The sequence below is a fragment of the Salarias fasciatus genome, chromosome 7, assembly GCF_902148845.1.
Source record: "Salarias fasciatus chromosome 7, fSalaFa1.1, whole genome shotgun sequence".
In the NCBI taxonomy this organism is placed as follows: Eukaryota; Metazoa; Chordata; class Actinopteri; order Blenniiformes; family Blenniidae; genus Salarias; species Salarias fasciatus.
In genome coordinates, this window is record NC_043751.1 from 30,085,778 (window position 1) to 30,101,518 (window position 15,741).

At 42.8% G+C, this 15,741-nt stretch overlaps 1 long non-coding RNA gene across 1 annotated transcript; it reads right to left on the minus strand.

The window, feature by feature from the left end:
* Nucleotides 1-2,964: 2,964 nt before the first annotated feature.
* LOC115392299 (uncharacterized) lies at nt 2,965-3,774 on the minus strand. The gene is made up of 3 exons (XR_003931833.1): nt 3,726-3,774; nt 3,201-3,269; nt 2,965-3,066 (listed from the first exon to the last, which is right to left on the minus strand). It is a non-coding gene; the product is annotated as an uncharacterized LOC115392299 (long non-coding RNA).
* Between the last annotated feature and the right edge of the window lie 11,967 nt (nt 3,775-15,741).

Below are 15,741 nucleotides of genomic sequence, written 5' to 3' on the forward strand. Positions count from 1 at the left end.
TTGTGTGACACTTCTTTCTCCCAGATACTCTTCCAGTATTGCTCAGTCTCAGCCCTGGGTGGGTCTGCTGTGGTCTTACTTACCCTGCCACTGAGAGTAGACCTTAGCTGGATTGTTGGAGAACACCCTGTTTATTCTCCTGGTCTCCACTTCTCTCGTGTATCTCTTTAGGTGGGTAGCTAGGGCTGTGAGTCTTTGCTTAGCAGTCTCCAGTGCCTCAGTTATTGACAGCTTTCTGTATTTCTTGGTCAGTTCTTTCTTGAGATTCACCCCTCTGCTTAGTTCTGTGAGGAAGCTGACTTCTCTCCGTGTTGCCATGACTTTTGCCTCTAGCCTTCTTTTCCATGGAGGTTCTTGTTCACTCCGGCTACTCATGCTGTTCATCTTGTAGCCAAGCATCTCCAGGATGACTGTTGCTGTTGCATATATCAGCTGATTGGTCTCAGTGATGGTGTTGGTAGGGATTGTTAGCAGTGCTGTGTTCACATCTTCCGCTGGTACTTTATCATTACTTAGTGTAACAGAGTGGTGTGCTTGGTCAATTTGGGTGATTGTATGCTCCTCCCAGCTTTCCCAAGTGACACAGAAGGACACAGGTTCACCGGTTGACAAAAGGAGTACAGAGGTTCCAAGTTGACAATAATTTATTCTCTTCTTACTTGAGTTCGTTTAAATTATCGTGTTGAAGTACACATGGAGGCGAGCGCTTCATTTCGGTCCAAAGTCCCGTGCGTGGTTGGGTTGGCCCACATCAACACACGACACAGGATAACATTTAACATGACAGCAGCTCCAGGACGGACAGAGACAAAAACAAAGACAGCCGTGGTGTGCCTGCGCTGGAAACGGGGCTGGAACAGGGCAGAACATCCGTTAGCGGGGCAAATGCTCAGACCAGCACCGGACCATCGGGACCCACGCGCCCCATCCACAGCTGCTGCGGCATGCGCTTGACACGCTCCCCCTAGGGCCATCGTGATACTGCTCTCACGAAACACCGCTACCAGCCAGAGCCAACCCGGAAGTGCAAGAACCAGAGGACGACACAGACGTACAAGGGGTTTTTATAGCGCCCCCAGCCAATAGGCTGAGAACAATAATAAACACACCCATCCTGCCACATTAGCCTTGGCAGACAGGAGGGTGTTGAGTTCCCCCAGGACATCATGATCGTCTCTCTCAGGTCAGCTGCTCTTGTGTTCAGCTCTGTTATTGGGGCCTGGTACCCAATCTCGTATGACCTGTCGTCCTGGCTCCCCCTTGATGTCGCATCTTGTACAGTGGGTGAGGTGCTGGGCCTTAGTACCCATACCTGTTGCACCTCATCAATCTCCAACTGTGACAGTAAGTTCCTCTTGCGGATATTTGAGCACTGACTTAGTAGCTGTTTCTTAGTCAGCTTGGATGTTGGGTTTCGAAGTAACCATTGTTCCCACATTCTCTGCATGTATCCCCTTTCGCTGGGATTACTGCTGTAGTAGCATTCCATTAACGCTGTGTTCTCCGACCTGCTCCACGAGTGTCTTCTTGTTCCAGTAGCCAATTTGTCATCAGTATGCCCTAGTTCCACAACAACTGACACGGACCTTGTTGACCCGGGCGACGTCTGAGCTGGTATGACTCTTTGGTCATAAAGGTGTGTATGTGTTAAGGGCCTCCTGTTCCAAAATCCTTAACCACTACACTATCCAGACAGATAGACTGTGTATATATAAATGGACTACACTTGTATAGCGCTTTTTACCCTGCTTGACACTTGACACCCAAAGCGCTTCACACTGCAATATCACATCAACCCTTTCACACCATACTCAGTGGTGGTAAGCTACGACTGTAGCCACAGCTGCCCTGGGGCAGACTGACGGAAGCGAGGTTGCCAATCTGCACCATCGGCCCCTCCGACCACCACCAACCATTCACTCTCACAACTTTCATACTAGGCAAGGTGGGTGAAGTGTCTTGCCCAAGGATCTGGAAACAAACTACCAGGAATCCAACATCTTCTCTGACACCAGCTAAACCTTTCCCTTCTCCCAAGGTGGGGTGAGCACTTGTGCTCCATCTCTCTTAAACAAAGACAGATTTCGTGCCTCAGAAACATTTGACTCATCATTTTGGCTCAAAACCTCTCTCAGCTGCCCAAAGTTATCTTCTCCCCGAGCCACACGAGTTCTCCGTCAGCCCACTGAGTCTCGCCTGCTCCTTGTGATTTGAGACACGATGCTGACTCAGAAAGAAAGTTTGCTCGAGTTCGTCCTGTTTTTTATCTGATGATCAGTCAGTTTTCTGTTTGAGTTTTTGTTCCCTGAGCTGATAGAACTGATCTGAACTCTCTCACAGACCTGCTGTATGGTAGCTTCCTGAGCTGACCACTAACAGAACGAAGAAGAGTTTTTTTTTTAGAGATGCTGGGCAGTACCTGCATGTAGGGCATGTTATGTCTGTCCTCAAAAGAGACTTGATCTTTTCCCTCCAGCACCCGGTCGATCTCCTGCTGACATCTTTCTGTGAGGGCGAGATAACATCTCACATTTCACATCACAGACTCAACAAATGAAACCAACACCATTTAAGAACAAAACATAAAAACAAACAAAAAAAAATTATTGTCTCACTCAGGAAAACATCAAGTCAAGCAGCAGTCCTATAAAAAGACAAATCTGCATATCCATGTGTACCTTGTATGTGGGGGAAGTTCATCAGGTAGAAAAACCCAGTCAGCAGAGTGTTGGAGGTCGTGTCTGTCCCGGCAAAGTGAAGATCGAGAGAGTACATGATGAGCCGATCTTCTGAAAAGGAAGAATCTTCTCCCTTCTGAAAAGACAAACATTCTCACATCTGCATCTTATGGACAAACGGCACAAACACAGTCAGGTTCAAATGGATTATGGGTGATTTAAACTCCGGTTTTTTGTAGTGGAAAATAGGCAGCGTGCCATCTCTTTTAGCACCTGAACGCACCTTATCCAGCTCATCCAGGTAACAGTCGAGAAAGTCTCGTGGCTCTCCGGGGACTCTCGTCTTTTTGTGCTCCGTTAACAACTCCTTTAAAAGATCCGTAACAATCTACAAAAGGATAATAAAAAAATGTTCAAAAAACACCCACAAATCATCAGTCTTGTTTGTTTAATTGTCATTATCAAACTACATTTATGTATTGATTTTGTGCGCATGTGTAGCTGGAGTTGTTTGAACATTACCTGAGCATTCTGAAAGGCCTTTCTGAAGGGCAGTGGGAGGCGTCGGATGATAGGAAACGAGTTATATAGCTGTAGAGGAATTTAAAAGGAAGATAAGCTTTGAAAATAAGGTTTTCCCAATATTACCCTTAAGAGGAGGACCAACTATGATCCAAATAAAGTACTGAGTCAACTCATTTGTCACATTTCTGAGTTCCGCAGATCAAAAAGGAGCTGGCAGCAGTAAACAGAGCAATACCGAAGCCTCGTTCACACGAAAACGTTTCCAAGGGCAAACAAGTGTTTTGGGTGTCCGTTGACATGACGAGGATGCCTGGAGCCACTGAAAACTGGGGAAAACGTCACTCTGCTTGTGAGCACCCACTGCATCATTTTCAGTGTTTCTGCTCTTTCCATGTAAACAAACATCAAATTCCAAATGTTGAAATTCAAATTCAAAACGGAAACACAAGAACAATATTCATACTACAACCGTTGTCGTGTGAACGGGGCCTGAAAGCCATTGCTTCATGTACCTGAACTCACCGTCGCCCACGGCCCATTGGCCAGTTTGGCATTCTCAGTAAAGGACTGAACGATGACTTTGATGAAGTTTTCATCGTATCGTGTACCAAACAGAACCTGACAGATGATGTTGGAAACATAACCTGAGGAGTGAAGGGTTTTCCTGTAAATGGCACAGCGTTGACTCAGTCTTGACACAATATCATAGGCGGATCTAGGGGGTGACTACTTGGGCTCAAGCCCCGGATGTTTTGTCAAGAGCCCCGGATCGCGGATCCGAGCTGGTCCGAGTATAATGTGCAGTACTGGAATTCACCAGAGAGTGGCAGCATGCACTGGAGAGCAGCCAGCAATCTGCCGCCTGTGCAGAAGAAGAAGCGTTCACGTCTATGCGCGCCAGTCGCTGCTCCTTGATTCTACTGCTAACCAGAGTCGACTCATAATGGATATCTGAAGCTTTTTCAAAAAAGTGACGTCGCCACCACCAGCAGCAGCAGAAGCTGCTGCACAGATTGATGTTCCCGGTTTGTGAAACTCTGATTTTGCTGGCTGGCTATCAGTATTATCTGTTAATATCAACAACACAACTGCACTGAAAATGAAAGACAGCAAGATCAATGTTGCATTCCAGGATAAGACTAAAAACCCTTTGTGAAATCTGAATGAAAAGTATTACTAGCAAAATGATTAAAGTATTCATTGTGCAGAAAAGTGTTCCCTGTCAGTGCTTTGCCATCATAGGATGTTTTGGATTATTATACTGTACTACGGCAGATGTTTAAGCTTGTCCTAACACTTTTGGGTGGTTCAATCAACAGTTAATACTGATGTATTTTTCAGCTAATCCAGGGGAGTTTAGAACAGTTCATTTATTTGAAGAAGAGGGAGAATTTTCTAATCTCATCAAGAAACATTTCAAACATTTAAACTCAATATATCAGTATGTTCCACAGGCTTCATTTCTAAATATTTTTATTTTGGTTCATGTGTGAGTGAAGAGGAAAAGACAGGAGATGATCCACATTTAACATTCCAAAAAAGGCATGACGAGACATGAGAACAGCTCTGAAATATTGTAATTAAAGAGAAACAGAGACAGAAGAGAGGAAGGAGTGAAAGAAAGTGAGGGGAAAATGAACAGGAAATCATAAAAAATGTGCAGAGAAAGCAAGAGAGAAGAGACAGGAGGACTGAAGACAGGATTTGAGGACAGGACAGAGCAGTAAAGGACAGCAGAGGTGCCAGCCAGGATCACAGGGAGCCTGCAGTAAGGAAATAAGGGATTTTATTTCTTTAGTTTATGATCAGTCTGAATAACTTTTGTATTTTAGATTTTTTTCTTTCAGTGGACATGAGGCATAAAACAATGACTTCAAGGCTGCTGGTGGTGAGACGTTTGCATCATTAAAGGGTCTGATTTTTAAGTGTTCTCTGTGCCTTTCTCAGCTTTCAATTGGTGGTAAGTTGATGTAAAAAAAAAAATTAAAAAAAAGTAAAATAAAGATAGTTCAGTATGCGTGGCACAAAAAATGCCGGAAAAAATAAATCGGCATCTGCACTCTCAGGGCTAAGCCCCTGATCTCCTAGAATCTTAGATCCACCCCTGGTTTACAGTTTCTGCGATCGGCCTCGTTCATACATAAAGCTTGTTTTCCGAAACAGTTCCAGTTTCATTATGTCAGACTCGCCATCGGTAAGTACTAGCTCAGAAGCTCACCGGCTACATAAACACTCTGAATGTGCATGGCCAAAAGGGAGAAGCTTATTGGGCGCAAGCACGTAGAACCGCCTTACGAAAGCAGCTCGTCAGAATGATTGACAAACGGACCCACCAATTATTTAGGTGATCCACCCGGAAATCAAAATCCTGTATTATACCTTTAACTCAGACTTTAAAATAATAAGAGTTCAGTAATTTTTGCTGGTTCTATTGCAAAGACATTAACTTCTACCCACAACAGCATATTCTAGCCAGAAAACAGAGAAATGCATTGACAAAGATTGATATTTAATAGTCCATTTATTCCACGTGTGTTATGTATACTGTAACTAAAGAGCTCTTCACAGTCAGGAAGAAGAATAGCGATAGTTAGATAGATATAAAGATATAAAGTTAACATTTACCAACTTATTGTTAAATAGAAAGCTGAACACACACTCACTCGTCCAATTCATGGTGCGCACATGTGCACAGTAAGATGATGCCAGGCAACAGTGTAACCAGCTGCTATTGGATAGTTGCATAAATGTAAAATGAGCAGTATCTTTCCTGGTGTAGAAGTAAATGCCTCTTCTTACAACCACTGTCCTCTCAGGAGACAGTTTTCCTGTTATCTTCTTGTAAATGTGAAGAACCGCCAGTGATGAAAACCTCGATTCTCCCATCGTTGACCGCAGCCAATTCTGAATTCTCCGCATTGCAGAAAAACTCCTCCTTGGAGGTCACAGATCCAGGCGGGCAGAATCAGTGCTAACTGGAGCATCTTGTGCAGATTTGGATAACTGTCCTTCTGAATAGTTTTATGGAGTTGGTCAAGTGAAACAGGGGTCACAGCAGACACCTTGACAAGTTCCAACTCTGCTCCAACAAGGATGAATTTTCAGCGGCTGTGTGTGTGTACTTCTGAACACTGCTGCACACGACCGTTCAACAGTCTTTTTACAATAGTAACCAGAGAACAAGCGTTTTGTTTTTCCAGTAATTTCTGAGGGATGGCTGCAGTGTTTTTCTCCAGGATCAGTCTGTTCACGGGTGGCAGCCGCTGGAACTGAGCTGGTGGTTCAGGTAGCAGCTGGGCCGCAGATTGAGCGGATGGATATTGCAGCGTCGAGCTGCGACGAGGAGACTGCTGCTTTCTGCTCAATCGGGTTTTATTGTTAAAACAATTAAGCACCAGGAACATTTCACACACCAACACACAGAAAAATATGGTGGCTCGCAGGCCCCAGGTCAGTCCCCCAGCAACTCCCCTGGCTCACGGTCCGACATATCACAACATAAAAGCAACATAAATGAACTCACAGCACAGTGACACAAAGGCAGAACTGGGGCTGGGCGATATGGACCAAAATTCATATCCCATGGGTCACGTGATGCGGTCAGAGTGAGGGGTGCTTTTTCGCAGACCTCCCGTCTCCACCAGATATAATTAATGTTTTTGGGGTGCTTTTGGTTTTACACCGTGTTTTTTACAGTAGATGATCGCTTCCGAACATGTCTGCCTCCGACTCGACCCAAGTGCCGCTTGCTAACGCGGCCAGAACTCCCCCAGATTTGGAGAAATTAAAGTCAGCTAGCCTGGAGGCTACAGCTAGCCAGGGTGCGGAACTAGCAGGTGTAGAAGACATCGTCTTTCGCCTCGCACGGGACGTCACGCAGAAAATCAGCGCTTTGATGGAGTTAAAGTTCACAGAACTTGGAGTGACTCTGGAGGGCATTAACAGTCGCGTTGAAGACAACACCAAGCGCATCACAGAGGCAGAGTCACGCATATCTGAGGTCGAGGACTGCGCCACCTCCCTGTCTTCTAAGTTTGATGCTCTGGAAAAAGAAGTGAAGATTCTTTCACAACGCGCTGAAGACAGAGAGAACCGCAGCCGCAGAGAAAATATAAGGATTCTGGGCTTGAAGGAAGGCTCAGAGGGAAAACATCCAGTGAAATTCTTCGAGTCCTGGCTCCCTAAAATTCTGGATCTGCAAATCAAAAATGGATCAGTTAAAATTGACAGGGCGCACAGATCACTCGGCCCATTGAAGGAAAATTACGCCAGGCCGGTGATAATTAAACTGCACAATTTCTCAGACAGGCAGCGGACCATGGCAGCAGCGAAGGAAAAAGGCAGGCTTCTGTTTGAGGGAAGCACAATCTACATCCGGCAGGACCTTTCGTCCCAGGTGAGACAGACCCGACGGGAATTCAATGGTACCTGCCAGCGTCTCATCAGCCAGGGAATACGCTTCCAGATGCGCTTCCCAGCCAGCCTGTGCTTTACGCACAACAGCCGGGAGTACACATTCCAATGCCCACGCAAGGCTTGGGATCTCATCAAAGACTGGGACAAATAAAACACTAAAGGTCCAGCTTCATCTCTCTATTGCTGTCAGGTTGAAGACAAAAATAGCTTTGTTTTTTTTTTTTGTTTTTTTTCCTTAAATTTGGAGGACTCATTTAGCATAATTGGTGCTCTGCGCATCTCCTTGAACTACTAACAGGCATTCCTTTTGATATGTGCGCATGTGAAGTCATTTAAGTTTATTATGGTAATCCATTGTGCTATCAGTTTTTCATTTTTGTTTCTGCTTATTTTACCCCATAGTAAGATAATATCCTTGATAACTGTTTTCCAGTGTGATACGTGAATGAATATTAATGGGATGCTTTTTTTTATTTTATTTTTATTTTTTGCTGGTGTGGGACGGGAGGGTGACGGGGGTTGGTCTGGATCTGTTTGGGTTATGTTTGATCTGGATCACTTCCCTGGTTTGGAGAAATGCTACTCCTCTGCTTCACTTGCCCAAGTGTGTTCATGTCATTTTCTTGTTTCAGTAGTTGTAGTCGGTTTATTTTTTGTTTCTTTGTTCGTGTTCAGTAGGCTCCACCTATTCAACCTCATTTACAGATGTTTTTTTCACAGTTTTTTTTGGCTACGTTTTTATTTTTCCTTTGTTTTTTTTTCTGTGGGATGCCCTCTCTCTCATGTAAGAACAGTTTTTTTTTTACAACTTTTTATCTTAGTCTGAGTGGTGCACACTCTAGACTTCCCATTTATCTAAGCAGTAGTTATTGAAATGAGTGACCTCAAAATTACTTCATTAAATGTTAAAGGTTTGAATCATGTTGTCAAGCGCCAAAAGATTCTTACACTTTTGAAGAAAGAGAGATGTCAAATTGCGTTTCTACAGGAAACCCACCTGTCGGATTTGGAACAAGTTAAATTATGGAGGAATTGGGTGGGACAGGTATTTTATTCCTCCTTTAAATCCAATAGTCGCGGTGTAGCCATTCTTATACATTGCAGCCTCCCATTTATTTTAGATAAAACAGTAAGTGACAAAGAAGGTCGTTATGTACTTGTGTCTGGATACATATATGGTGAACAGGTACTGCTGGGCTGTATATATGGCCCCAATGTATACGAGCCTTCATTTCTTCTGAAGCTACTGGCAGACATATCAGAATTTTCTACTCCGTATACTGTGATAGGTGGTGATTTCAATTGTACTCTTAATCCTTCTATTGACCAATCTCCCCCTAGACCCTCCTCTTCCTATAAAAGCAAGAAATTATCTGACTTTTGTACTGATTTAGATTTACATGATGTGTGGAGAGTATTTAATCCAGTGGCACGAGATTATAGTTTCTTCTCAAAACCCCACCAAGCCTTCTCCAGAATTGATTTCTCTTTAACTTCTCGAGTACTACTAGACAGAACAAAAAACAGCACCATAGGAATTCAGACCCTATCTGATCATGCTCCTATCAGTCTGACTATTGGCCCTCTTTATAAATACACTGGAAACTGAAACCTTCTCTCTTAAGTAGTCAGCATTTTGTTGATTTTCTCAGTGTGGAACTCAAACAATTCATCTCTGAGAATGAGTCACCTGAGGTGAGTCCAACCACTCTATGGGAGGCAGCTAAGGCTTACTTGCGCGGTGCTATCATATCATACACTTCTGCACAAAAGAAAAATGCCCTCAAAAACCAATTGGACCTGGAGAAGACAATTAGAGAATTGGAGGTGGAATTTAAAAAGTCCCCTTCAAGCACTATTGGAAAAAAATTAGATGCTTCTCGCTCTGCCCTAAACCAGTTACTAACCAGGCAGGCAGAATCCTCCAGATTTTTTGCACAACACAGGCTTTATGAATCCGGCAACAAATCAGGTCGGCTTTTGGCCCGTCTGGCTAAGGGGAGTAGGGGGCTTACCTCAATATCTGCGCTCCTGGATACAAATGGAGTTAGGTGTCATAAATCCTCGGAAATAAATCATATTATGAGAGCTTACTACCAAAACCTGTATTCATCAGATGGTCTTGCTTCTGTGGAAACCAGAAAAAGATTTTTTTGAAAAGATAAATTTACCATCTATATCAGATGAACAAAAGGAAGACCTCACCAGACAAATCTCAGAAAAAGAGGTTTTGGAAACCATTAAGGTTCTGAAGGGGGGCAAAGCAGCGGGGCCTGATGGTTTCTGCCCAGAGTTTTATAAAAAAATTAGGAGACATCATAGTACGCCCTTTGGCAAACATGTATAGAGACTCTTTTGAGAAAGCTCAACTACCCACTTCTCTGAATTTATCTAATATCTCCCTCATCTTGAAAAAGGGCAAACAGCACGAATTATGTAGTTCCTATAGGCCTATTAGTATTATTCCAGTAGAAAATAAACTTCTTGCTAAATTACTTGCTAGGAGATTGGAGCTGCTTCTCCCCTCTATTATTAACAATGACCAAACAGGGTTTATTCGTGGCCGGCATTCATTTACTAATGTAAGAAGATTGTTGAACATTGTCCAGTTTACAAACCAATTTAACTATAAAGCAATTGCCATTTCCTTAGATGCTGAAAAGGCCTTTGATAGAGTAGAGTGGTCTTATCTGTATGACACCCTTGAGCGGTTTGGGTTAGGAGGAGATTTTCTTAAATGGATCAAAACAATTTACCATTCTCCCTCAGCGTCTGTTATCACCAATGGCATTTGCTCAGCCCCCTTCCTCCTAGAAAGGTCCACACGTCAGGGATGCCCTTTGAGTCCTTTGCTCTTCGCCGTTGCCCTTGAACCTTTGGCAGAGGCCATCAGAGCCCATACTGATGTTAGTGGTGTGGTTGTCAGGAGTGTTACTCATAAAATTGCGTTATACGCAGATGACATTCTTCTTTTCCCCACCTCACCTGAGATTTCCACCCCAGCTGTCCTCACAATTTTAAAGGAATTTAGTTCTATTTCTGGATACAAAATTAATTATGGCAAATCTGAGGCTATGCCCTTAGGTGGCTTTGATAAATTCAAGTTATCTGAAAATTTTCCTTTTAAGTGGTCTATCACCGGTTTCACATACCTTGGTTTAAAAGTCTCTCCAAATATACAGGAACTTTGGAACCTTCATTTTGCCCCTGTACTCTCCAGTGTGAAACAAGACCTGGTTAGATGGCATGACCTCCCACTCTCTCTTATTGGTCGCATCAGTTTGGTAAAAATGAATATCTTTCCTCGTCTCCTGTACCCTCTTCAAATGCTGCCTCTGCACATTACTAAAAAAGTCAATAATGACATAGAAAGGTCCTTTTCAAAATTTATCTGGCATGGCAAACGACCTAGACAGCGGCTCAGCACTTTGCAGCTTCCAAAGGAAAGAGGAGGTCTTGCAGTTCCCAATTTGCTTTTTTACAACTGGGCCTGTCATATTCGCATTATTTGGACTTGGCTACATTCTCATCTTAGCTCTGAATTGTGTGTGGACTCATGGCCGTGTTCCTCTGAGTCTCTTTGGAGCTTGGTGACCTGCAAACCTGACAAAATTAAACTGGATATTAGAAATAACCCATTGATCATGAACTCTATTAAAGTGTGGCAGGAGATTACAGCATATCTGGACAGAAAGGGCACAAAATCCATGTTGTCTCCCATCTGCAACAACCTGGAGTTTCCTCCTGGATTGAGTCCCTCTCTGTTCGACTTTTGGCATAACAAAGGGATCCATGCAGTAGGGGATATTCTTAAAAATAATAACCTTATGTCCTTTGAGCAGATTCGAGAAAAATATAACCTTATGAATGAACACTTTTTTGGTTATCTACAGCTGAGGCATTACATCACCTCACTTGCTAAACCTGCAGAAGATACACCCATCTATAGTGATGCAGAGAAATTTATCATTGAATTAAAAAACCTAAATCATGTAGTATCCCGTTTTTACTCTGTACTCTATTCTTATGACAAATCTGACACAAGTAAATTCTCAAGAAAATGGGAGGTCGCCCTTAATAACCAATATATTGAAGATGATTGGCGGGAGGCAGTGCACCTTGTACACTCAACTTTTACTTGCAATATAGGCTCATGGAAATCCAATACAAAATACTACATAGGCTCCATATAGCTCCTGCTGCCCTCCATAAAATGTCTCAAACCTTTTCTCCCATTTGTGGAAAGTGTGGAACTGACCTCGGGACTCATTACCACTACTTTTGGGATTGTAATAAGATTTCTAAATTTTGGAATAACATAGCTCAGGAACTAAGTGGGATCTTTAAGACGGAAAGGAAAGATAAGATAAGGAAGATAAGGAAAGATCCAGGTTTGTTTTTACTAGGATTGCCCTCTAAGGAACTAGTGCTTCCTGCTATTCAATTTAAATTGTTGGATAAGCTACTGCTTCTTGCTCGTAAATATGTCCTTTTAAAATGGGTCCATGACACTCCACCGACAGTGACATTATGGTATAGAGAAGCATTCAGTGTTATGCCTCATGAAAGAATCAGTGCAGTCCTTAAGGGCAACGAAAACCTATTTCTTAGAATTTGGAATCCTGTCCTGGTGTATTTACCCTCAGATCTCAAAGGTACTCTGTTAAAAGGACAGCTTCAATTAGACTGGAAAAAGACCCATCCTGTTGCAATGTAAGGCATGAGTTTGAGGTCCTTCCAGTACTACATGTATAGATGCCCACATATATGGTTTTTACCTCATTTTATTTTTGTGTGCTTACATTTAAGGTTGTTGGCCTATACCTATTAGTTTTTGATGGCAACCCCCCCCCCCCCCCCTTTATTTATTTTTTTTACTTTTTTTTATTTATTTATTTATTTATTTTTTATTTTAATTTTACTGTTATTTTTGTTGTTTCTCTCAAGTTGTATAGCTGATTACTATTTGCTGTAAATAATTTTGCTAACATCTGTGCATGCCTAATCGTTATTGTTCTGTGAGCCTCTTGTTTCATTCTGTATGTAATTAAAATAAAAAGAGTTATAAAAAAAAAAAATTCATATCCCGATATATTTAGGCTGACTATCGATATACGATATATATCCCGATATTTTTTTTTTTCGCAAAGTGAGAGCAAATGTTCTGTCAAAGTCAAAGCCAAATTTAACAAGTCACAAGTAGTTTTATTGAAACTGACTGTTTCAGTGAACAGTGGCAAAATCAAATGAGTAATCAACAGGTTTCCTCACCTGGTTCATGAAAAATGCTCAGTTGTTCAAATAATGAAAAGTAAACATAAATACCGTATAACAACAGGAGTGCCTTTATCAAATTAAATCTCTGTAAGGTATCTTAAAAAAATAGCTTATAAAATAAAATAGGCCAATCTTTTTCTGAAATAAATCCATTCATGAAAACACAATAAGCATTTTTTTATTCTACAACTAAAAATAGCTTATTGAAATCAAATGACTGATTTTCTTCTCCTCTCTAATAAATCTACAGACGCAAATAATAAACATTGCATAACAAAATATGACAAACCTTTGTAAGAGCAGCATTTATATATAAAGAACAAAATAAAGTGCTCAGTTTAAGAAACAGATGTAAACATCAGCTCTAGATTACCTTTTCCTCTTGTTCCTTTAGCAATTTCTTTTCTGAACAGTCTCAACCAGTTGCACAAGAAACATAATATCAAGTCAATATACATTCTCTCACCTTTTTTTCTACTTTGACAAACAGTAATGCGCACAGCTTTACACACTCAGTGCTGCAGTTTGCGCCACTGTTTTAGGTGTTGTAAAAGATTTGTCGTGCTTCCATCCTCGGCTATAACTTGTTTATAGCACTCCCGACATGTAATGTGACTTTGTCGGTCAAGTTCAAGGTCAAAGTTTATCTATAAAGCACATTTAAAATACAGTAAACACTGCCCAAAGTGCTGTACATAATAAAAAAGCACTAAAATAAAAAGAACAACAAAAAGTACATTTAAGAAATTAAGGTGCAAAGAATGTCTAGCTCAGCTCGTGATGAAAGCCAGGGCAAATAAATGAGTTTTTAAAAGCGATTTAAAACACTCAATGGTTGGAGCTGAACGAATGCTCAGTGGGAGGTCGTTTCAAAGTTTAGGTGCGGCAACTGCAAAAGCTCTGTCACCTCTGGTTTTTAGTCTTGAACGAGGGCAAGCTAACAACAGCTGGTCACATGACGGCAGAGCTCTGTGCAGCCCCTCATCATGAGGGGACAGACTGTAGAGGTAGGGAACAAGTTCAAGTATTTAGGTACATATATTGATTGTAATTTAAATTTCAGTGAAAACACATATTTTTAAAATCTGTAACCAACGTCTACTGCGCAAGCTCAACTCCTTCAGAGTGAGCAAGCACATTATGGAAACAGTCTATAAGAACCTGATAGAGGGAATCCTGACCTTTAATATGGTAATGTGGTACGTTAACCTAAACATAAAAGGAAGAAGCAAGCTGCAGAGGATAGTAAACCTTGCCTCAAAAATCATAGGCATAAGACAGAAACATTTAAGTTGCATGTACGAGGAAGTGCAGAGTAAAAAAGCTGTAAAAATAGCAAACGATCCCTCTCATCCACACAACAGGGAGTTTGAACTTCTCCCTTCTGGTAGACGTTACAAAGTGCCAAGGGCAAATCGTAATATCTTTAAAAATTCTTTTATTCCAAACGCAATTGGGGCATTGAACACCATGTCCCGTTGATATGTTGTAACGTAACTGCCGCTGCTGTCCTGCCTTTTGCCCTGAAGATGTCTGTGTGCAAGTGTTGCTGTTTGTTTCTGTTGCTGCTGTTGTTGTTGAGTTGTTCTTACTTACTTACTTACTTGGCCTTTAAACCCCTAGAGGGGCATAGGCCATCCACAACAGTCCGCCAGCGTCCACGGTCCTGGGCGATTCGCTCCAACTCCCTCCAGGTGTAGCCAGTCTGTTTGGCGTCCGCCTCCAGGTCTCTTCTCCAGGTGTTCTTTGGTCGGCCTCTCTTTCTCTTCCCCTGAGGATTCCAGGTCAAGGCCTGTCGTGTAATGTTTGTTGATGGTTTCCTCAGGGTATGCCCTATCCATTTCCATCTTCTCCTCCTGATCTCTTCTTCTGCTGGCACTTGGTTGGTTCTTTCCCAGAGATCTGCATTACTGATGGTATTTGGCCAGTGGATCTTTAGAATTCTTCGCAGGCATAAATTGATGAAGGTCTGGACTCTTTTGATGGTGGTCTTTGTTGTTCTCCATGTCTCTGCTCCATATAGAAGGACTGATTTGACGTTGGAGTTGAACAGGCAGATTTTGGTACGAGATGTTATAAGGTTGGATTGCCAGATGTTCTTTAGCGCTATGAACGTTGTTCTTGCCTTCCCGATGCGGGTCTTAACATCTGCATCTGTTCCTCCCTGCTGGTTAATAACGCTTCCAAGGTAGGTGAACGTGTCGACCTCATCCAGGTTGTTATCTCCCAACTTCACCGCTTCTCTGCTGGAGGCGTTGATTTTCAGGATCTTGGTCTTGTTGGGGTGGATGTGGAGGCCGACTTGGGAGGCATGGGAGGCTAGTCTTGTGGTCTTGTTCTGCATCTGTTGTTGATTGTGGGAGAGCAGAGCAAGATCATCAGCAAAGTCCAGGTCGTCCAGCTGGGTCCAGAGGGTCCACTGGATTCCGTCTCTCTGTCCATCTGTCGTCTGCCTCATCACCCAGTCGATGGCGAGGAGAAATAGGAACGGCGACAGAAGGCACCCCTGACGAACACCGGTCTTCACGTCGAAACGACGCGACAACCGGCCTCCATGAACCACCTGACAAGCCATTCCCTCGTAAGACTCCTTGATGATGCGTGTCAATTTGGCTGGGATCCCATAGTGTCGGAGGAGTTGCCACAGGGTATCACGATGCAGACTGTCAAAAGCCTTGAGGAAATCCACGAAGTTTACATACAATGAGGAATTCCACTCCAGGGACTGCTCGACTATAATACGTAGCGTGGCGATCTGGTCAGTACAGGCTCTGTCCCGCCTGAAGCCACCCTGGTGGTCCCGGAGCCTGGCATCCACTGCGTCCCTCATCCTCTCCAACAGAAT